The sequence below is a fragment of the Eurosta solidaginis genome, chromosome 2, assembly GCF_040869045.1.
Source record: "Eurosta solidaginis isolate ZX-2024a chromosome 2, ASM4086904v1, whole genome shotgun sequence".
Taxonomy (NCBI): domain Eukaryota; kingdom Metazoa; phylum Arthropoda; class Insecta; order Diptera; family Tephritidae; genus Eurosta; species Eurosta solidaginis.
The window spans coordinates 241,453,388-241,478,354 of NC_090320.1; the positions used below are offsets into that span (position 1 = coordinate 241,453,388).

Genomic DNA, 24,967 nt, shown 5'->3' on the forward strand with positions numbered 1-24,967 from the left:
CAACTAAGGGTTACTCCCTTTTAAAACCCTCATTAGTACCTTTAATTTGATACCCATATCGTACATTTTCTAGAGTCACCCCTGGTCCACCTTTATGGCGATATCTCGAAAAGGCGTGCATCTATAGAACTAAGGCCTACTCCCTTTTAAAATTCTCATTAAAACCTTTCATTTGAAACCCGTGTCATACAAACACATTCCAGGGTTACCCTAGGTTGATTTTCCTACATGGTGATTTTCCCTTATTTTGTCTCCAAAGCTCTCAGCTGAGTATTTAATGTTCGGTTACACCCGAACTTAACCTTCCCTACTTGTTATGTTTACCGCTTATCATTGTAAGTACATATTTATTGATTGACTGCTAAACGTCTAGACAATTTGGGAATATAAGTAAATTTATGTTCTTATGTAAACAGGGTGCGGCATATTAGACCCCTGCTACTGTTCTTCGGCTCTGAATGCTGACTTTTGAAATCTAAAATCTAGACACTCTTATATAGAAATTTAGAATACTGCAGAAGTTGTTCCGAAAGAACTTTTGATCACCTACATAATAATACAACAGCAACATCACCTGAGTCTTAAAAGATATCTATTTGCTTAAGATAAGATGGCGTCGGTCTTCGGGACCTAAGTCTCTGGATAAACGTATCTATGATGTTTACAACAAAAAAACTGGCTACCATTCTCCTATGAAAGTTTTCGAAAAAAGCTAAAGAAAAAAATTATTTATTAGAATATTGCTCTGTAGGAGGGAAAAATGAAAATTTTGCTTCGTCGTTCCATTTCTCGGCCTTTAAGCTACATCAAAGCAAGAAGAATCTTAAGTTTGTATCGTAAAGACTCGAAAGATGAAACATATCGAAGATGCCCGCCGGCGTTGAAGCATGTGTCTGTGCAACACTCCCGCCAACGTCTATATCTATGAGTCTTACAAACTCAGCGAGCATGTTTTAATTCCAAACCATAGCTATCCAATAAGGAAAAAAGAATTATTAGGTGCAAATAATACTAACCATCTTTTCGGAGATACAAGCGGTTCTTTAAGCTCTCCAATCAGTACCGATAACATCAGGGGTTGGTATAGAAAGTAAGCCATAATCTGGAGACAGGGCGTTTCTCAAATTTGGATATCGAGGCGCCACATATAGAAACACCTTTTAACCTATGAGTTGACATCGGCTCTTGATGTCTCGGGAGATATGGAATCATGCGAGTCATGAGGGGTTGCATCTATAAGTTCTGAGATTTAGCTCTGTAAAGTTGACAGAACCAATTGGACGTCGCAGAAAAAACGATCTTCAGCTGTTCTAGAAGGAATGTATTATGGTTTGTTGCGGTTCTCACTGGGCACTGGTTATTAAAATACATGCCTTACGAATGGCAATTGTCATACAATACCTCACGCTACGTATATAATCTTTCGGGGTGGAGTTAGTGATTGAGTGCTTTTTTTGCAGCGCACTGCCCAAGTAGAATGAAAACCCTTTAAACAATCCATTTTCGAGAGCATACCAGTACTTAAGGATGCCAGAGATGGGCAGCTTCTCAAGTAGGATTCCCAACGTTGCCGTCGGTCTTTTTATAACATTTTTCGATACTTGATTCTCCTTTCATTTTCCTATCCCACTACTCTCCCCCTTCTTGCCTCTACCACTGCCTCTGCTTCTCCCCCAATTTCAAGAAAATACTTACACTGATTGACTTCTGAGCCCTCAATATACAGCGGCTATGTTTTCCCAGAAGGTATTTTACTCAGAAGCCACCAAGGACTCCGAAACCACTCCGCCGATTTTATTCAAATTTGCAGGATGGCTTCACAGCGACCTAGAGAGTGTTCCTGTGAAGTTTCCGATATATTCAAACAAATTCTATTCACGGTCTGGTTTGATTGAAATTTGGTATATAGGTAGACCTTTGACTAGATTAGTATTCACGAAACTTTTTCAGTGACCGATCTATTCAAACAATTTCTATTCATGGTTCGATTTGCTTGAACTTTGGTATATAGGTAGACCTTTGAATAGATAAGTACTAACGAAACCATTTTCCGGGAAGTGGACCAGGGACCGATCTATTCGGACAAATTCTATTAATGGTTCAATTTCTCTGAGCTTTGAACTTTGACTAGATTAGTACTTACGATATTTTCTTCCTGGAAAATGGACCACGGACCGACTGCGACTGTGGCTGGGGCTTGGAATTGGGTTGGGACAGGGACCGTGACTGTGACTGGGGCATGGATTTGGGCTGGGAATGGGACTGTTACTGTGGCTGGGGCTTGGACTGCGACTAGGGCTAGGACTGGGATTGAGACTGGGACTGGGACTGGGACTGGGGGTAGGACTGGACGTAGACTTTGGCTAGGACTGAAACTGGAACTGGAACTAGGAACAAGGATGGAGAAGAATAAGAAGAATTTGAGAGAAGAAAAAGAGGGAAGGAGATAGAGACAGAGGTAGAATTAGACGAATATAGAGAGATAGGGATAGATGTAGCGGAAAAGAAGTGAGGAAAAAGACGGAGATGGAGAAAGAAACGAGAAGAAGAAAGGCAGAGGGAGGTGTAAATAAAAGGATAAATAAGGAAAAGGGGCGATATTGGGAGGGAGACTAAGAGGTAAAAACTTCTTAAAAGTTATGCAGATAGACCAAACTTTGAGCAGAACAACGTCTGCCGGGTTTTAACATATTACTATTTATTACATTAACAAGTAGATGTTGTAGATATGAAGTTATCACCGCCACAATAAAGCAAACAACAATAAAGGCAACAAAAAGACTCAACCACAAGAGCAACATGAAATACCTCAGCCACTTAATTTCCTTTATTACGTTTTAATTCCTATCGAATGTGTATTGTTATCATGGATAGACATACTAACATACATCCACACATATGATATAAATATAGATTGAGTTTTGGCTTTCATAGACCCATAGTAACAGCTGTCATATGCAGTCTGATAACTTTCTGTTTTTAAAAGCCATTTAAATTTGGGATATGGGTAACACAGCGATGCGTATCGTAACTGCACTAAGGCCAACAGCAGCGTTTGTAATTAGCAATAATAGTGTAGCGAATGTTGACGTCACTAGGCTGTTAGTAAATAATCACGCAACAACAAAAACATTAAAGCAAGCCACACTTGTGTACATGAACACTTCAATCATCATTTACACACATACATGGAAGGCGACGAGAAGTACATGCACACACATAACCAGCAGCTCGAAGTGAAGAGGTATCTCATATGCACATGTAGTCATGAGCAGAAGTTCTTACTTACACATAAACATGGATATAACTAATTACCAGGAGATACAATTGTTGTCAAACTCTTCGCGAAATTACTAGACCTTTGAAGAAATATGCGGACGAAGCAACAGAGAGTATAAAAGCAGCGCAAGCTGAGTAATAACTAACCAGTTTGATTTAAACACGCTATTGTGAAGTGACGTATTAGTTGTGAAGTAGTCTAATAAAGGTCATCTGCAATACTGAATATTGGAGTTATTTATTCGGCATTTCAGCGATACGAACGTTAGCAGAAGGTGCATAATAACTAGAATTTACTAAAATTCAATACAATAATTTTGGTGTGACATACGCAGGACGAGCTTGTTACATTTTTAATACCCAACCAGAATAGTGATATACACGGGGGTTTTGACGAGGAAGAACACGCGTCATTTTCTAGAAAGGCAATTTCAAAGCATCTTTCAATACGAATTTTTCCAGAAAATGGTTAAGCCGCACAGGGACATCACAGCAGTGGGAACATTAATACTGAAATAAGGTTGGTTCGGTTGGTCAATAAAGACCCCAAATAGACTGAACGCCTCCTTAGTCTTATCAGAATTTGTTTGACAGACAAATGGAAAATCTCAATAACAAGTGTTCTAAGGCCCAGCTTAATCCCTGCCTTGAGATCTAATAACTCTGCCACTGCACAGTTGTCGGTTCCATAGGCCAAAAATAAAAAAATCAAAGTGAAAAGTTTGTCACCAAATGTGTCGTTAGTACCTCTTATTAGAACAGCCTTTTAAAAGGTATATTTGTTTTTGTTGTACTCTTTAAGAATAGCTTCAAAAGTGAGGTTATGGTATTAGTTGGTTTTTGCAGTGTGAGCACGTAAAAAACAAAGTACAAGTTTAAGTTATTTAAAAATACATAAAATTTCATTTCACTGAGCTCAATGACTTGGGGATCCCTCGCTGTTTTCAGGTCTGAATTGTATAACGCTTCTTCTCTGGCATCATGCAACGATATTCTCTCCCTGTCATTGTCCTTATCGTCGTTTAAACTTTTTCTATTACTCATCTTGGTAAGCGACCTGGTGTATACATGAAATATGGGGAAAGTTACCGTGTCTCACAGCACCGAACCTTGCTGCGGTAAGGCCATCGTTACTTCTCGAGATGACCCGGTAAAAGGAAGGTAGGAGGTAACAATTCAATAAACGCTGTCCACATGACACCCTGTATATAGGAAATTGGCAGTTCTTAATCATCGATATCCCGCCGCCCTCCTCTGAAACAGTGCAGATGTTCGATTTTCGGTCATGTGTCAGATATAACCGAGGACAAGATGCCTACCCTAGTAAAGGATGGGTATGTTAGGCATATTTTCTAGACCTGCAAGCTGTTAGTTTTAGATGACGGGGGTTTTGATATTGTGACGAATATTAGCAACACTAAGGTATACTATCATCTCTAAGCCGATACTGAGCAGTGCCTTGTATGCACATAACCAAATTAATCATTATGTTCTTACAAGCAGCGGAGAGCAACGCACAACTACATGCATATATCTGAGATACTCCCGAAAGTATGCAATCATTTGTGCAAGTATCACTCACATATACACGCGCATATGAGAAGCTATAAACGTAGTTATAGTTGGTAATTTTATAGCTGATAACTAACTGGTAAATTCTAGAAATAGAAGCGCCTAGAAATATGTCAACGAGGAAACCGAACAGTATAAAAGGCAGCAACAGTTGAGGCACGACAATCAGTTTGATTTAAGCAAGCTATCAGTTGCGAAGTATAAGTGTTATTGTGAAGTACTTGAATAAAGGCCAGTTTGCATTATTGAATAGTGGAGTTATTTATTCAACAGTTTAGTGATTCGAATGTTGTAGAAAGTTGCAAATAAGAGAAATTCCAGTAAATTCGTTACAATATTAACAAAAATTGGTGCAGACATAGCGTGCGTGCCTGCCACATCGGAAGTGCTAAGCAACATCGAAATAGTTTCGAAAACTATTTCAACCTATTTTAGTGTAAGGTTTCTGTACGTGGATCGGGGCAAAGTGGCTTTTTGAGAAATTGTGGGCGTGGCAAGGTTTCAAAGTTGTGAAAAATGCGTGAAAAATTACGGTATTGGTAATTTTGAGCTTTGATAACTACGGAATGGCTCAACTGATTTCAAATATCTTGGTACTATTGGGAAGGTATTCACATCGGCTTTCGAAAACATACACTGTAAAAAATTTTTAATAAACTAAAAAATTTCTTTTTTAAATAGGATTTTAAACTTGAATAAAACTTCAAAGGCCAAGCGTTTTAAAATAAAATATATTTTTTTAGAAAGGTCTATTTAATATATATAACATACCCGAAAACTAAAATGGCATATATATATATATTTTTTTTTAATTTTAAGTAAATGCATCTCTTTGTTTTTGATATTATGGTACGTTTGAGCTCTTATAACTACGGAATAGCTCAACCGATTTCAAAGACCTTGGTACCATTGGAAAGATATTCGAATCGGCTTTCGAAAATATACACTATAAACAAATTTTATTACACTGAAAAATCTTTTGTTTCAAAAATAAAATTTTAAACTTGGAAAGAAATTCAAAGGCCAAGTGTTTTAAAATAAAATATACTTTTATTAGAAAGGTCTATTTAATATATATAACATATTCAAACACTAAAATGGCGTTTTCTTTCCTTTTTTTAATTTGAAGTAAATGCATCTGTTTATATTTTAATATCACGGTAATTTTGAGCGGTGATAACTACGGAATGGCTCAACTGATTTCCAAGATCTTGGCACCATTGCAAAGGTACTGAAATAAGCTTTTGAAACCGTATACCTCAAGAATTTTTATTTCGCTGAAAAACCATTTTTTCAAGTATTTTAAAAACTAAACTTGAAAAAAATTACGAAGGTCAAGAATTTAAAAACAAAAAAATGCTTTTCAGTGTAATAAAAATTTTCTCAGTACACGATTTTTATAGCCGATTAGAGTACCTTTCCAATGGTATCAAGATCGTTGAAATCTGTTGAGCTATTCCGTACTTCTCACAGCTCAAAATTACCTATTGCCGTCATATTTCAAGCATTTTTCACAATTTTGACACCTTGCCACACCCACAATTTTTCAAAAATGCAACTTCTAAACACGACATGGTGTTTGTATAGGTAAAGCGTACCTCTATGCAAAATTTCATCAAAATCTGAGGGGGTCGGGTTCAAAATGTGCCTTTTTTAACACAATTTTATTAGCTTGGCCTGTATGTAACGGAATCTTTGAACTTATTTTTCACCGGTTTCTAGAAGTCTGATTAATTTGAAACTTTGCATACGTATCAAGGACCGATGACAATGCATTAATGTGGTGGTGTGGTAACATAAGGTCAACGGCCATACGGTCAATTGGCCTTATTACCACTTTGAATGGCCATAACTTTGATTGAAATTTTGCACATGTATCAAGGCTCGATGACAATGCATTAATATTATGGTGCGGTGACATAAGGTCAACGGACATAAGGACAATTGACTTTATTACCACTTTGAATGGCCATAAGTTTGATTGAAACTTTGCACACGTATCAAGGGTCGATGACAATGCATTAATGCGATGGTGTGGTGACATAAGGTCAATTGGCCTTATTACCACTTTGAATGGCCATAAGTTTGACTGAAACTTTGCACACGTATCAAGGCTCGATGAAAATGCAATAATGTGATGGTGTGGTGACATAAGGTTAACGGACATAAAGTCAATTGAACTTATGACCACCCCAAATGGCCATAGATTTGAAACCTTGCACATAGTGCGAAAAACGCATTCCTTTATTAATGATAGAAGTGGATGCATGGCACACCTACGAAAGAGCATACTGGAGCCCTTTTTTAACACGCTTTTATTAGCTTGGCCTGTATGTAACGGAATTTTTGAGCTTAATTTCCACCGGTTTCTAGAAGTCTGTATAATTTGAAACTTTACATACGTATCAGGGACCGATGACAATGCATTAATGTGGTGGTGTGGTGACACAAGGTCAACGGCCATAAGGTCAATTGGCCTTATTACCACTTTGAATGGCCATAAGTTTGACTGAAACTTTGCACACGTATCAAGGCTCGATGACAATGCATTAATATGATGGTGCGGTGACATAAGGTCAACGGCCATAAGGTCAATTGGCCTTATTACCATTTTGAATGGCCATAAGTTTGATTGAAACTTTGCACACGTATCAAGGTCCGATGTCAATGCATTAATGTGATGGTGTGGTGACATAAGGTCAACGGCCATAAGGTCAATTGGCCTTATTACCATTTTGGATGGCCATAAGTTTGACTGAAACTTTGCACACGTACCAAGGCTCGATGTCAATGCATTAATGTGATGGTGTGGTGACATAAGGTCAATGGCCATAAGGTCAATTGGCCTTATTACCGCTTTGAATGGCCATAAGTTTGACTGAAACTTTGCACACGTATCAAGGCTCGATGACAATGCATTAATATGATGGTGCGGTGACATAAGGTCAACGGCCATAAGGTCAATTGGCTTTATTACTATTTTGAATGGCCATAAGTTTGATTGAAACTTTGCACACGTATCAAGGTCCGATGTCAATGCATTAATGTGATGGTGTGGTGACATAAGGTCAACGGCCATAAGGTCAATTGGCCTTATTACCATTTTGAATGGCCATAAGTTTGATTGAAACTTTGCACACGTATCAAGGCTCGATGTCAATGCATTAATGTGATGGTGTGGTGACATAAGGTCAACGGCCATAAGGTCAGTTGGCGTTATTGGCTTTATAACCACTTCCAATGTCCATAAGTTTGATTGAAACTTTGCACACGTATCAAGGATCGATGACAATGCATTAATGTGATTGTGCGGTGACATAAGGACAACGGCCATAAGATCAATTGGCCTTATTACCACTTTGAATGGCAATAAGTTTGATTGAAACTCTGCACACGTATCAGGGATCGATGACAATGCATTAATGTGATGGTGTGGTGACATAAGGTCAACGGCCATAAGGTCAATTGGCCTTATTACCACTTCCAATGGCCATAAGTTTGATTGAAACTTTGCACGCGTATTAAGGCTCGATGACAATGCAATAATGTGATGGTGGGGTGACATAAGGTTAGCGAACATAAGGTCAATTGAACTTATAACCACACCAAATGACCATAGATTTGAAACCTTGCACATAATGCGAAAAACGCATTCCTTTATTAATGATAGAAGTGGATGCATGGCACATCTACGAAAGAGAATACTGGACCCCTTTTTAGCACGCTTTTGTTAGCTTGGCCTGTATCTATCTATGTATCTATGTATCCATGTATGTATGTAACGGAATCCGGAGTGGAGCCGAGAGCCCCGGTAATGAAGAGCTCCGAACTCCGTTGCACCTTTTGAAGCATTTTAAGATAGGTACATTTAGCTAGTGCAGGCCACCAGACCAAGGCACCATAAAGAAGAATCGGGCGCACAATGGCTGTGTAAATCCAATAGGTCACCTTAGGGAGAATCACCAGGAGGTGCCAATTGCCCTCTTGCAGGTGAACACCTCTGCTGCTGCCTTCTTGGATCGTTCCACTATATGGCCACTCCAGAATAGCTTCCTATCCAGAATGACTCCCAAATATCTGACTTGATCGCTGAACGCTAAGAACGTACCCCCAATTATTGGCGGTGTAAAATTTGGTACTTTGTACCTCCTCGTGAAGAGGACAAGCTCGGTTTTATCCGGGTTGACTTCCAAACCTGTGGCGGGTTGTACTCCTGGAGCAGTTCCAAGATGTCAGCGGGGTCCGTTGGCGTCACTGGAACCCAGGCTCTAGCCCTTGGTCGTGAAGGGGTATCACGCCCCTCCACTACTTTGAGGAGCGCGCTCGGATATACCACCCCTATCAGCGTGACGGCGGCCCTATAGAGGTTTACCGACCTGACATCGTCACAGGCAATTAGCTTGATATTGTCCTGGAACCACCCTGCATCGGTGTAAGATGGCGGTGGACCAGGGTTGTCTTTCTTAACCTTAACGGGCATCGTAGCGACCTCAGCCTCGATCCACTTCACTGTTGTTTCGGGATCCTGCCATCTTCGCTGCTCTCGTCTATAATGCCAATGATCTGCCGACCCTTGGCAATTTCGGTGAAAGACCGCGTCCAGCCTCCCTGCGTCTTGGCCCTTTTCGGTGCCGTGTTGGATTCATCCATGGGCCGCTGGCGTTTCGAGGTTTCATCACTCTCGACTAAAACTTTTAAAATTACTTGAACTAAAAAATTAAAAATAAATAATAGTTTAAAAAAACTAAAAAAAACACGCTTTTATAGCTCACCGGACAAAAAAATAGAAAATAATTTTCTGTTAAAAAGAGTTTATATAACAGTAGTAGAAGGTCAAACAATCATTTACAGTTAATCACCTCAAAATAAAATTATAATAAAATTTAAGTTATTAACAGAATAATTTAATTCGCAGTAAAAAGCGTGGGGTGCTTGATATTGAATGGTACAATCATTCTATTGGCAACTATCTGAGAGGAAATATATGAAATATAGTCAAATACACCCCACGCTTTTTACTGTGAATTAAATTATTATGTTAATAACTTTAATTTTATTAAAATTTTATTTTGAGGTGATTAACGATAAACGATTGTTTGACCTTCTACTACTGTTATATAAACTCTTTTTAATTGAAAATTATTTTCTATTTTTTAGTTCGGTTTGCTATAAAAGCGTTTTTTTTTAGTTTTTTTAAACTATTATTTATTTATAAGTTTTGATGTGAAATTCTTCATATGAAGATTTCGTTATAGCGCTGGCGCTAGAAAAATTGCACTGTGACTCTTGCATAATGAGCTTCGCTCAAGTTGACTTCACTTTATTGCCTTAGTTTTTCTTTACATTTTCTTTGCCTTTTATTTAAATTGGTGCTGTTTTTTGTGTTCATTTTATCTTCGCATACAAACATTAAATTGGCAAATTCTCAAGAATGAAGCCATGTTATTTTTTAGATAATTGAATTATTTGGGGAGCTTGGTGGGTATTGTAAAACTCAAGGCACATTTGTATAAGGCGTTCGTTAAAGGTTGTAAGTATTTGTGTAAATATATAGGCATGTAGCTTAAAATTTGCAGGAGTATTTATATTTGTTTAAATAATTACGAGGGTGGGCTAGTACGTTTTTTGAACCACTAGAGAACCACAGAGCTAATAACGCAAGCTCTTTGCGGGAGTGTAAGGTGATATTTTAATGTTAAAAGCAATTAGCTATGGCTATGGGTGATTTTAGACAAGACTGTGTTCTGTGAAGAAGTAAGAAAGGAAAATGAGATTTTCTTCGAATTTTGCAGCTAAAACATAGGAGGAGTATACATCTTTATTGGGTCCGAGGGCATATATGAATTGATGGGAAAGAAAAAGTGGATTAAATAACCTAAAAGCTGGCTCCGTAGACCTCCCTGTCAGATTGAGCGAGATTAAGGGAAGGCAAGAGTTGCACATGAACGACCACGCGGGAAAGGCGTGGACCCATGACCGGCGCTGTAAAGTTACGAAGATCATGTGTAGGTTTTACAATCTTAGATTAACAAAATTACTTCTACCACATGCCTTTAAATAAGGCTTAGTCAGTGCTAACAGAGTTACAAAGCTCGGGTTGGAGGTGGGAACAATCGAACACGTTTTGTGCTCGTGTCATGCACTTGCCAATCTAAGATAACAGCTATTGGGAGTTATACAGTTGTCAGATCTAGAAACAGCAAGTGTCATATGTCCTAGAAAGCTTTTAGTATTTGCCAACAGGATGGAGTTATTTTTACACTCAGCGTGCTTTGCACATAGAGCATATTAAAGTTGGTAACACAACGGTTGATCGTCATGGCATAAATAATCGAGGCAAATATAGACTTCCATATTACAGACCTAGCAGACCCGGCAGACATTGTTCTGCCCTAAATTTGGTCTATCTGCATACATTTTAATAAACTTTTTCCGTCTAACTCTGCCCTCCACCCCTTCACTTTTTCTTAATCCTTTAATTCACTCCTCCCTACGCCTTTTTCGCTTCATCTATCTCTATCTTCGTCTCACTCTATCTCTTTCTCAGTCTCCTTCTCCTTTCTCCTTTCCCCTTTTCTCTTCTCTCAAGTTCTTCTCATTCTTCTTCATCCCTTATTGCCAGCCCCAGAGGGTGGTATCTATTTTGTTCCAGTCCCACTCCAAATCCCAGTCCCAGTCCGTCTCTGGTCTACTTCCCGAGATCGTAAAACTAATATAGGCAAATTTATATACCAAATTTCAGGCAAATCGAATAGTACGTATGTAAATAGTTATGTGGGTATTATTAATTCCTGTCTTTATTTCGGCTTCGCATGAATATTTATCAGTATTGCCAGGTTGATGCGACTAAATCGAATATCACAATGAAAATTACTTTAAAGCTCACAGCAACAGTTTCATTTGTTATCCATATTGTATAAACACATTCTAGGGGTACCCGGGTCTACGTTTTGGCCTATATCTTGAGACCCTAGTCACCAATAGGTATGAAAACTACCCTTTACTAAAATACTCATCAACAGCTTTCATTTGATATCCATATTGTATAAACTCTGTCTAGGGGTACCCGGGTCCACGTTTTGGCCTATATCTCGAGACCCTAGTCATCCAGGGGTATGAAAAATTCCCCGTATCAAAGTACTCATAAGCAGCTTCCACTTGATAGCCATATTGTACAAACACATCCCAGGATTACCTTAGCATAAAAAATATATTGAAGAATTAAATTTCCTTAGTGCACAAATATTAGCATATACATGCAAAAATACCAAAAAATAAAACTTTTGTTTAAGAATTTTAAGGAAATGTTCAATATTTTTAACGAAAAGGTATTTTTCAAGAGATGTTTGGATTCTTAACCATTTATGTTGCATTAACTGGGCAACAACGCATAAATATGTATGTACATACATATGTCAAGCTGATATGGTATGAAAATACATACATACATCCATACATATAAATGTACTCCCGAAGTTAAATAACGCAGCGAATGCTATGTGTCGCCTCACTCAAATGCAAATTTACGCGCACAGTTGACACCGAACAACCACACACGCGCATTTTTTGGTAAAAATGTTACTTTTGTTTAAACAATTTGGCTGATATAAGAAAGGAATCAAGTATTTTTTTTGACGCGGAATTAAGGTAAATATTTCAAAGTTTTACTTAAAAGCAGAATTTTTTAAATCCATCCATCTGTTTATGAGTTATAGCTGTGTAAACAAAAATTTTATGATTTTTTACTACATTTTGGCAATTTGCCACACCCCTATAATATATACCTTAAAAATATATTAACTGTACCATATCACGTAGCTAAGCTTCCAAAAGCAAAAAACCGTTTTATAATCGGAGCATTCTGTGTGAAGCTATGTGCGTACATGGCATTTAGCGACTTTATAGATGCTAAGGATGAAAAAAGAATTGATTTAGCCATAACCGTCTGTCCGGTTGTCTGTGAACACTATAACTTGAGAAAATACTCATCTCCCATCGCTATTTAAAATGAACGAAATCATATGATAACCACGCCCACTTTTTATATATATGACATTTTGGAAACTAATAATAAATAATACACCTAGAATGTTAAAATTTGATCTGTGTACTGATATTGAGACTCTTGATAAAAATTTCAAACACTTTTTCAAAATGGGCGTGGCACCGCCTACTTGTGATAAAATCAATTGAACAAATATTAATAATCATATATCAAAAATTGTTAAACCTATCGTAATAAAATTCGACAGAGAGGTTGTCTTTACTATAAGGAATGCTTTGAAGAAAAATTAACGAAATCGGTTAAGGACCACGCCCAATTTTATATAAAAGATTTTAAAAGGGAAAATAATAAGCTATATTTTAGCGAAAAATAGTTTTGTAACAATGATATTTCACTTACCAAGTTTTATTGTAGGAGAAAATTGGGAAACATTTTTTTAATGGGCGGTGCCACGCCCAATTCCGATCAAACATTACACAACATTTCTAGAGCCTCAAAAAAAAAAAAAAAAAATAAATCCCTCGTAATAAAAATCGAAAAAGTAATTTATCTGGAATAAGCTGTACAATTGAAACTCATGCTGGGTATATAATGTTCGGTTAACAACCCTCACTTGTTAACATAGGTCCTGGTTTTTGGTAGCCTAATCGAGATAGATATAGATTTCAATATATCAAAATTATCTGGGCGAAAAAAGAAATTCATTTAGCCATGTCCGTCCGTCCGTTCGTCTGTCCGTGAACACGATAACTTGAGTAAATTTTGAGGTATCTTAATGTAATTTGGTATATACATACGTTCCTGGGCACTCATCTCAGATCGCTATTTAAAATGAACGAAATCGGACTATAGCCGCGCCCACTTTTTCGATATCGAAAATCTGAAAAAGTGCGATAAGTGCACCGCCCACTTTTAAAAGAAGGTAATTTAAAAGGTTTGCAAGCTGTAATTTGGCAGCTGAGTATGTAATGTTCGGTTACACACGAACTTAACCTTCCTTACTTGTTTTTTAATTGACTCCACACAGGATTTGGTCAGTATTATGAACCCAGACGATACACGTAAATTGTTGGAGGGGAAACTGAAAGTTCCAACGATTTGGAAGACTTTTCTTCCTGAAGCTCCGATAACTTTGTTCCAAGTGAAAACTAAAAGTCAAGCTCTTCCAGTGCGGGGGACTTAAATGATGACAACATAAACGAGGATATAAATAAAAATAAATAAATGTAAGGCGCGATAAGCTCCGAAGAGATTTTAGGCCGAGCTTTTCTTCCAATTTGCGTCGTGCTCCTTTTAATTTTTCCTACAAATTGGTGGGATGGGACCTACTTGTATGCCGACTACGAACGGCAGATGAGTTTTTACAGAGAAGCTTTTCATGGCAGAAATGTACTCGGAACGCTTGCCAAACACTGCCGAGCGGCGGTCGCGCTTAGGAAAATTTTCGTGTAATGGAAAAAACTTGTTTCTAAAATTTAGATAGTGCTTTGCTCGGAACGTGAACCCAGAATTTTCGGTGTGGTAGGCGGAACACGCTACCATCATACCACGGCGGCCGCAGCGAGGATATAGGGGATATAAAAGAACTTGATATAAATACACTGCACTCTGACCAACAAAACAATGAAAATTTTGACTGCAATTCTCCGGAAGATTTTGTTCCTAAGCGAACTGCAAGCCCTTCTCGTAATTGCAAAATTTCATAAGATATTCCTCGCACAGCAAGTATGGGAGAGATCTTCCAAAAACCTATTCCGAAATCTCACGGACCGGTCAGTTCAACCTCACCCAACCTAACCTATTATGTTCACTTGTACGTTTGTCTGTACTATGTAACTCTTTTAAAAATGTTACGTATACGCACCGGTGCGTAGCTTTTCAGGTGGTTGGATTTTAATTAAACAATTTAGTTACCTATAACTTCTATTTATATCTTCGCAAGTGAATTTTTATATATACATATGTTAATTTTTATTCTTTTATATATCTATTTTTAAATCAATCACATTTGCTTTCACAATTTTATTTTCATTGTTGATTTTTCTGGTTGATTGAAATTTGATGAGTGAACACCGTGATTTAATCACAAGAGGTTTGCTCGACTGACACATTTTCTGCAATTGCAGCCATTTTGCTCCCAAATCGAATTGGCATCCGTTAACTGTGTTGTTTCTTTGGAATTTTTCGAAAAATATTAGTATAAGAAATAGGAAGCAATCTGTTTACAAATACCCGATAAGTACTGAACTGCATAATTCCTTAGAACATTTATTTTAATTTTATGTTGAATTTATTAACTAGGCCATGATCTATTAGTGTGGCTGAACATAGGTTTTATGAAAAGTACGAACACCAAGGGATCGTGCACTTTCGTAAACCTATAAACATGCGAAACCTAAACCAATTCAAAATTCATCGTTCAACTTCAAAAACTCGACTATTAAATCGATTCACCAAATGTCATTAGTAAATAATGGAGATCCCATAACGAAATGTACTCATTGAGCATGTTAATTTAATCATTCCGTATGTTCGCCACATACGTATCCATTTAAGAGTTTGTGGAAACATTTCATATTTGGAATATTATGTACATATATACTTATTTGGAATATTTGGACCTCGTGAGGTAGTATCAAACGAACGTGTTCCGAATATGTTAAATTAACGATTTATCCGAAACAATACTTAAACGGAAAAGAGCTTTCCGAAATATCAGAACAAAAAAGTAAATACTTTCTATGCCGCAGGACCGCACAAAAGCTTAACTCTTCCCTCGAAGTGAAGGAAGGAATATAAAGTCTTAAGATAATAAGCCATTTTCTTTAATTTTTTATTTTTTGTCTGTTCATTGCGGCTGCTGACTAGAGTATCACCCCATGTCGGCTGCTAGTTCGAAATCATCCTATCTCAAAATATTTTTTTAAAATTTTCCATTTCAGTAGTTTTCACAAAAAAGCTCTATATCAGAATTAGGTTGACGAACGGCTTATCTCAGAATGCTTTTCATTAACTCCCTCCAATGTCAAATTCTGAATGAATAACCAAACCAACATAACTCTTTATCTATTCACGAAATATTCAGTAGAAAATGAATTATTTCCTCCAAAATCTGTAGGGGTTTACAAATTTATTATTTATTTATTTATTTAAGCCAATTAGAAAAGAATCTTATAGGCTAATTATAAAAGTGTAAAGTAGTTAACAATGTTAATATAAATTACCTTACATATAAAAAGTATTTAAAATACTCAGAAAGCCATCTTTCGAACAAGAAAAATCTATTTCACAAAATTTATAAATTCTATTGAACTCACTTAAGGCTCTAGTAATTGGAGAATTCCGCGCATAAAGAGTCCTAAGAACACCAATATGGAAAAACTTAGAAGCACGAAGAGCTCTGGCCGGAATATTAATGAAAATCCTCTCAAGGAGCACAGGGCAATCAACACCACCCACGTAACAAACGAACGACAGCGATAAAATTATCCTCCTGTCCTGCAATGATTTTAAGTTAATCAATAAGCAAGGAGCTTTATAAGTCGGGGCAGGATCCGAGAAGCGCAGACTGCGTAATGCAAAGTGTACGATTACTTTTTGGATTCGTTAAATTCTTGCAACATGGCAGGAATAATACGGAAACCAAATGAAACAAGCGTACTCAAGTTTGGATAGCACAAACGCGGAATATAAAAGCTTTAGCGTACACGGGTCACTGAAATCCGAGCTGTGACGCCTAACAAAAGCTAGCATGGCATACGACTTAGAAATGCACACATTAATATAACTTGAAAATGAAAATTTCGAGTCAAATATTACTCCCAAGTCCTTAATTTCACTAACCCGTAACAGGGGCGAGACTGATATTTGATACATGGTATCAATCATATTAACACGTTCGAAAAAGTTATTTGAAAGCACTTTTTTAGGTTAAGTGATAACCGATTATTATTACACCAGTTACTTAATTTATCCAAAGCTTCTTGCAACAATACCGCATCATGAAGGCTATGAATAGGCAAGTATATGTTAAGGTCATCTGCATACAGCAAGAATCTTACTTTAGAGAAGGAAGAGCAAATATCATTAATAAACAAGACAAAAAACAGTGGACCCAGGATACTACCTTGTGGAACACCTGAGCAGGCAACGAATGGATGAGACCTAACACCATCAACTACAACCATGCAACGACGATTAAATAGTATGATTCAATCCAACTCAAAAATACTGAGTGAAAGCCCAAACAGGCTAACTTTTTAATCAAAATAACCTGGGAGACTCGATCGAATGTCTTGGAAAATTCAGTATACATAGCGTCAACCTGATATCATGCCTGAAAAGCTGCGAGATAGTCATCAGAGAAAATAGTCAAATTAGACACAGTTGAGCGTCCTGAAAAAAATCCATGCTGCTCTAGATACACAAAATTCTTAACACAGAAACGTAATTTATCTTGGATGATACATTCAAAGAGCTTTGCCATGGTGGAAAGTTTTGAAATGGGCCTTTAATTAGTAATATCATTTTTATTGCCGCTCTTGAAAATAGGTGTAATGAATGCTACTTTCCACGCATCAATAAAAGTACCTGTAGATAACGAATTATTAAAAAATAACAACAGTGGATACACTAGGGAATCACATTGTTTAAACAAAATTGTAGACAAACTATCGACATCGGTACTCGTCGACGTCTTAAGCCGATGATGCCTGGAAGGTAGTATCTATTAATCCAGTATTTAAAAGTGGCAACAAGAATAATATTGCCAATTATAGACCAATCACTAAGATATCCTCCGTATCAAAATTATTTGAGACTATTATAAAAAATAAGATTAAGACGTCTTAGGCCGGTGATGCCTGGAAGGTAGTCTCTATTAATCCAGTATTTAAAAGTGGCAACAAGAATAATATTGCCAATTATAGACCAATCACCAAGATATCCTCCGTATCAAAATTATTTGAGACTATTATAAAAAATAAGATTTATTTTGTAGTAAATAGCTTTATCTCCCTTGAACAGCATGATTTCGTAAAAGGTCGTTTAACGGTCCCAAATCTGGCAGTGTTTTCGGAATATTGCATCTCAGCGTTTCAAAACCGACTTCAAGTTGATGCTTTGTACACAGACTTTTCAAAGGCTTCTGACAAAGTAAGTCACAAATTTGAGCTTTAGGATTTCACTGCACCCTTTTAAATTGGTTTGAATCCTATCTCTCGTGTCGTAAATGTAAGGTCGTTGTTGATGGGTTCTCATCAAATTCGTTCACTGCGACGTCTGAAGTTCCTCAGGGTAGCATATTGGGTCCACTTCTTTTCATTATCTTCATAAATGATATATCCAGTTGTTTCAAGTACACTAAGTTTCTTTTGTGTGCTGATGATTTAAAGTTGTATTCGTCAATTACAAGTAAGGAGGACGTGTCGAATCTCCAATCTGATTTAGATAATGTCGCGATTTGGTGTAAACGAAATAAACTAAATTTAAATATTAAAAAATGCTCACATGTCTGCTACTCTAAGTCTCGCTGTCTTCTGCCTACATCTTCCAATATTGATGGGCTTCCACTATCTACTTTAAGTGAAATTATCGATCTTGGTGTTGTATTCGACTCCAAATTTCTGTTTCACAGTCATTTGAGCTACGTAATTGCAAACGCATATTACTTGCATTCATTAGACGTTTTGGCTCTGACTTTTCTGATCCCTACACTTTAAAATTGCTGTACACCTCGCTTGTACGTTCCCAATTAGAATACGCTGTTTTTATCTGGAGACAATACTATGATTAACATACTAAGAGGCTTGAGCGAGTTCAAAACGTGTTGGCCGCTTTGCGTTGCGGTCCTTAAACTTCAGAGACCCGATTCATCCTTATAGGAGTCGTTGTTTGCTTATTAGCTTAAAGTCCTTAGATACTAGACGGTCCATTCTGTCCCTCACTTTTGTGTTCGGCTTAATAAATGGATTAATTGACTGTCCCTTCTTGCTTGAGAGAATACGTTTTAATATCCCGCAGAGGAGTTTACGGAATCACGATATTTTCTGGTTGGGATTTGTTAGAACTAATCACGCAACTAATGCTCCGATTTTTAGAGCTTTGAAAGAATTTAATTCGCTTATGAACACTGAAAATCTTGATTTTTCCTCTACGAAGGATGTATCTAAACAAAGATTAAATGAACTGTTTCTTAGCTAATTAGTTTTTAGATAAAATAATAATGATTGCTATATTTTTAGATGCTTTTTCTTCTTGTAATCTGTGTGAAAATCTTTATATATTTTAGATTAATATTGAAATAAATAAATAATCCCATTAAGAATATCTTCCTTAGACAGTACTAGATTACCGAAGTCAATAGAAGCCTGAATATTAAAAGTAATATTATCACGACTGTCAGAATCATTCTAATATACTACTACTGATACTTTTGTACTACAATTTTCCCTGAAGGGGATTGAATTATTCCCCGTTTCATTGGATAAAAACCTCTAATAATTGAATCATGAAAACAACGCTCATTTTATGTTTGGCTCTAAATGTTTACACAAGTTAAATAAGAAAATATTTACGCACAAACTCACAATAAACCATCAAATTTTTCTTTTTCATTAATCAAAGTATATGTCGGATTTTTATATCAAATATTAAAGCACTAAACGCAAACTTCACTTAAACTATGCTAGCAGTTGAATGAATGAAATAAATTTTACGTTGTCATTCAATATTCGGTGTTAACAAAAGCCGTTATTCATACGCACTCGCGCTCGATTAAGAAACGATTAACTACACAACACCGTTATTTGTTTGCTATATACCGTTTTATTTTGTGTGTTGTGTCGTGAATAAGTCAAGAAATTTGTTGAAGCGGCAAAATCGTTGCGCACTTTGATATTCAAATAAAGGGTGTGAAGTATGGTGTTAAGCACAACAACAACAACGATAATAACACGAAGACGTTTCATTTGATTGAATGTAGAAGTATCGTTAAAATAACAACAACAAAAATATTAACCACGAACTTGAATACTTTGCGTCGTTGGTTGTGGTTTAACGAGCTTTAGATGCGTTTGATTTCGTTTTATTAGTTATATTCACAGATTTCATTTATCTGTTTTTATTCGCACGAAAACAACGACTGCTTCGGCCAACGCACGGTATTGTACTAGCACAGCAAAACAATTGGGAAATGAATGATGACGAACAGCAACATTTGAAAATTGTTACTAGCAACATCGCCGTATGTTAATAACGAAACTCCCGAAGGTGATGGGCTGTAGGGCGTTTTGTTTTTATTCGCTATAAATAGCTTAGCTTTTAATTTGGGTATTTATTTAAGCTTTTTGCACAAGTAAGACCAAGTCTTTTAGGTTGTACATCAATCCGTCTTAGGTTAGGTTAGGTTGAACTGGCCTGTCCATGAGGACCTCACATAGCTTGAATGAGTCTGTAGTGTTGCCAGAAGTTTATTTTAACAACCAAACTGAAAAAGCCCTATAAAATACATCCGTCCTCTTAGCAAATACTGGAAGCTTTCTAGAACTTCTGCCACTTGCTGCTTCTAGATCTGACAGCTGTATCACTCCTAATAGCGGGCGTCTTAACCTGGAAAGCGCAGGGCACGAGCACAAAACGTGCTCGATCAAGCCTAATTTAGAGGTATGTGACACCAAGACACAGTGTGTAGTTAGAATAAACGGAATGAGTATAAAGTTCGCTCTTTTTAATGCTAGAATCAACTTTGTTAGTCTAAGGTTGTAAGACGTACACATAATCATCGACACTTTACAACACCGCACCTCTCGCCTTCTCTTAATCTCGCCAATCTAATTGGGACGTCTACGGAGCAAGCTTCAAGGGATGCGCCCTTTTTAATTAGTTCATCTGCTTTTTCATTCCATCTATTCCCATGTGCCCCGGGACTCAATGTAGATGTATGCTGCTCCCTGTCCCGATTCTTTTCCGAGATTGCTTACACTCTAACATGCTGTGCTATGCGAGATTATTGCTTTAATTGCTGCTTGGCTGTCAATATAAAAGTTAACACGGCTGTAGTGTAAGCTATTCTCTACTAGTGAGTTGGTTACGGCTAATACTTTCGCTTGGAAAACGCTACAGTGATCTGGGAGCTTGTAGGATCTGTTTATTGTGGGTCATAACAGTGTACCGCAGACCCTACTCCTTCCACTACTTTGCAACCATCTGTGACACAGGTATCGCCTCGTCCGCCATTTGATCTCCCTTGCGCCAACAATCCACTTCTATTGCGGCTTTAAGATCTCCCTTAAATCACAGATAGGGAATCAGATAGTCTGTTCGTCCTGCAATTGATGACGCTATATAACTACGATCATATGTTCGGCGCTCAAGCTGCCCCGAGGCACTGAGACTGGTTGCAATTGTTAACGCTATGTTCTTTGCTACCAGGTCTAAAGGTGGAATGTGCAGAATGGCATACGGTGCGACCGTCGGGGTTGGTTTCAGGGCTCTCGTGATGCTAAGCATTGATAGTCTGTATAACCCCTCTAATTTTTTGAGCTGGGTTGTTTTTTGTGTGATTTTCCACCAAACAAGAACTCGATGGTAGAGAATCAATCAGTCTAAATGATTACAAAGAAAAAAAGACATCAAGTATCTATCAAATACAAATCGAAAGATAATAATAAAATTAATAACTTAATTATGCTATTGAAATTATTTAAATCAGAAAATCGCGAGAGTGGAAATGGAGGCGGTCTCGCGTTTATCACCCACCACTCAGTGCAATATAATCTATTTGATCCCGACATCGGCATAACGCTACCGACTACCTTACACCCTAAAATCTTGTGTGTGACGTTCGATGAGACTCTACATTTTGGAGAGCATGCAACCGCAATTGCATAGAAAATCCAGAGCCGTAATAAAATCCTCAAATCTCTTGCTGGAAGTACTTGGGGTAAAGAGAAACAAACGCTCATTACTACTTACAAAGCAATTGGCCGGCCGATTGCATGTTACGCGTCCCAGATATAGTCGCTAAGCCTAAAGGTTATACTCACTGGAAGAAAATACAGGCCTGCCAAAATTCTTCCCTCAGAACCGCTACGAGCTGTCTTCTTATGTCCCCAGCACACCACGTACACAATGAGGCGAGAGTACTCCCTATTTGGGAGAGAAATGAATGCTAAACAAACAGTTTCTGCTGAATACCCAGAGACCTGGGCACCCCAACAGAAATCAGATTGATGAAGCTACATCTCCCAGTGGCTTAAGGGGTCATATCTGTAAGCTTATGAGGAAATACGGTAAAAATTTTCCTTACCGCCAGAAGCAAATTTGAATCGTGTTTGAAAGCATCTATATATGCTGCAAATATTTATCACGTCGTAATGGGTTAAAAAGCAAGATTTTTTCCTTCACACATCAATAACATACTTTCCATAAAATATTTCAAAAATACATTCGCAAAATTTTGTAAATGGACACCAGAAATAAGTTTTTTTAATCTCCTGAAAAGTTACTGAAAAACACATAACTGTTTTTGTGAGCTCAGCGACGTAATGCTCGTTTGAAACATCCTGCATTTTGAATACCTTTTGTCCTAATTGTATGTGAGTTTCATCGTCGGATTGAACCGAAGAATAACATTCTCGATGATGCTGAGTAGTTCAAATTCAGAACCAGCAGATTCAAAGTCCTAGTAGACTGACACAAATATCGTTTTTTTAAATAAATAAGGTGGATTGCAATAGATTCTGCAAAACACAGAGATTTCTCATTTTTAAGAAATTGTAAATATGGCATCCGAGGATTGGCGTGGCATATGGCGATAAATGAACAAATTTCCTTTTTGAAAAAATGAACCGGGCAACATTGTTTAAGGCCAGCTGCAATTTGTTTAAAGAAGTCGAATCAAGGTTACCGTATACGAAATATGAGGCACAAAAAAAAAGATTTTATCAGCATCATATTGGTGTCTTGCGGACACAGTAGGGAGCTATAACAAGTTGGCAGACATGCCTTGCAAGATCCTGGATAATATTCATGATAAGGGAAACGACACTCACCATCGTTTTGTCGACTTCAAAGCAGCTTTTGACAGCGCGAAAAGAACACCAGCGGGTTAGGTGGCTTAGAATATACCCACGGCAGGTATGCCTGTTATAAGAGGCGACTAAAATACCTAAATGATTCAAGGGGTTTTTCAGTTTGCCATGGAGCTAGTGGGTGAGGATGGAAGCCTAAGAAAGTTCAATGTGGTCATATTAAATCATTCCTGACATAGTCAGGCTTGTACCTCAATAGAGCTTGTTACCGGAACGTACCGGATCTATATCTGGAAAAAGTTTTTGTGGCTACAACAATAATAGCACAAAAAGAAGTTGCTTATATGCTGTTGTGTCTGAATTTAAGTTTGCTGCAACTTATATGAGCTCTACCAAAAGACCACCACCTCCGTAAGGATTGGGAGCGATATTTTCGAGCCATTCGAAAAAAAATGAGGCGTAAGACTCTTTCGTACGATGTCTTTCAACCAAATGCTAGAAGAGATAATGGAATGTAATGTGTATGAACCGAAATCTGAAAAGGAGACAGGATATACTGTACAAATATGAGCTTAAGCTTAAGGTTTGAAGCGCATGAGTTCATGGTAATAAAGCTATGCTACATGTTGTGGTGGGTTTAAGTTCAGCTTTGAACTGGATCGAAATTTCTCAAGTATATCAACATTCAGATTGATATTTTTAAAAAATTATTTATTTGATGTTTTAAGTAAAAAATTTATTAAATCAAAAAATTTCATTTTGATATATCCAAAATTTTCATTTATAAAACTAATGCGATTACAAAATATTTAAAATTTAAAGTATAAAATACAAAGTTAATAATTTTAAACCAAATAACTATATCCACTTTAAAATCGATTGTCTCAGTTTTCATTGATTAATATGGTTTGTTTTAAATAATTAAAAATTACTAAAACTTCTCCGCTTACGAGAAAAATTTGACACATTTCTTTCAATTCTACAATCCCTTAAAAAATGTTCGTGAAAAAAGTCATTATTTTGCATTAGGTCAAAAGTTATATATTGTAACGAATTTTGGGAAATTCCGATGCAACCTTGTGCTACCGCTCGAATCGCTAAACTGTTGAATAAATCACTCCAATATTCTGTATTGCAAAATGGCTTTTATTAGACTACTTTGGGAGTAGTACAATTATACTTCACAATTATACTTCAATTCGCAATTGATAGCGTATTTAAATTAAACTGGGCCCGTATTACGTGTTACGAACAGTGACCGAAAACCATTTTCACTCAAGCAATAACTATGCAACTGTCAAACTTTTTTTTAAAAATTGTAATAAAGAATGGATCTAACAGGTACTATTAGTCGCTAGTTCAAATATGCCATTAATCCGATCCACCTTTTAAGACCTATTGTGATCTAAAAAGTGAGTTTCGAGCACGGATCGTAACACGTAATACGGACCCTGATTCGTTATTACTCAGCTTGCGCTGCTTTTATACTCTCGGTTTCCTCGTTCACCCATTTCTCCTAAGGTCTATTAATTTCGCGAACAGTAGTAGCTAATGCGTGGTTAGTTACCATGTAGTCCACGCCTCTCCCATAGCCATATGTGTCTGTATGTGTGAGTAACTACTTCGGCTGATGACTACATATTTATGTGTGTGACATAGCTCTTCGCCGCCTTCTACATAAGCGTTGCTAGCTTTAATGTATACATGTACATAAGAGTGGCTGCTTCATGGTTTTGTTGTTGTGTGATTATATACTAACAGCTCCTACCTCCAGTGGTAAGGTAAAAAATTTTTTTTCCAAAAATGTTTTGGGGAGATTGTTTTTACCTCCAAACCGATTAAAAACCGCATTAATCAATGAAAATTGAAAGAATCGATTTTAAAGTGGCCCATTTGTGAAATTTCAACCCAACTGTATTAATTATGGGGAGGACTATCGACTGGGTTCACTCATTAATTCCCACGGCTGAAACCTATTGTGCAACGCCAACGATGTTTGTTTGATAATGTTGCTGCAACATGTTGCGTGACAGCACGTGCTCCTATTTACTATTTATATACATATGCGCGGGGTCTAACA

The 24,967-nt window shown here is 37.2% G+C and overlaps 1 protein-coding gene across 5 annotated transcripts in view; it reads right to left on the bottom strand.

Annotated features, from left to right (window-relative positions):
• LOC137240740 (ras-related and estrogen-regulated growth inhibitor-like protein) overlaps nt 1-24,967 on the bottom strand; it is a 227,772-nt gene that overhangs the window by 145,805 nt on the left and 57,000 nt on the right. Inside the window, exon 1 of one of the 5 annotated variants that reach the window (XM_067767378.1) lies at nt 19,444-20,000. The exons of 2 other annotated variants lie outside the window; for them this stretch is intronic. The gene's annotated coding sequence lies outside the window, so the exon portion shown is untranslated. Of the gene's footprint in view, nt 1-19,435; nt 20,001-24,967 lie in introns of those variants that run through there. 2 more of the 5 variants (XM_067767379.1, XM_067767384.1) reach the window with 2 other exon arrangements.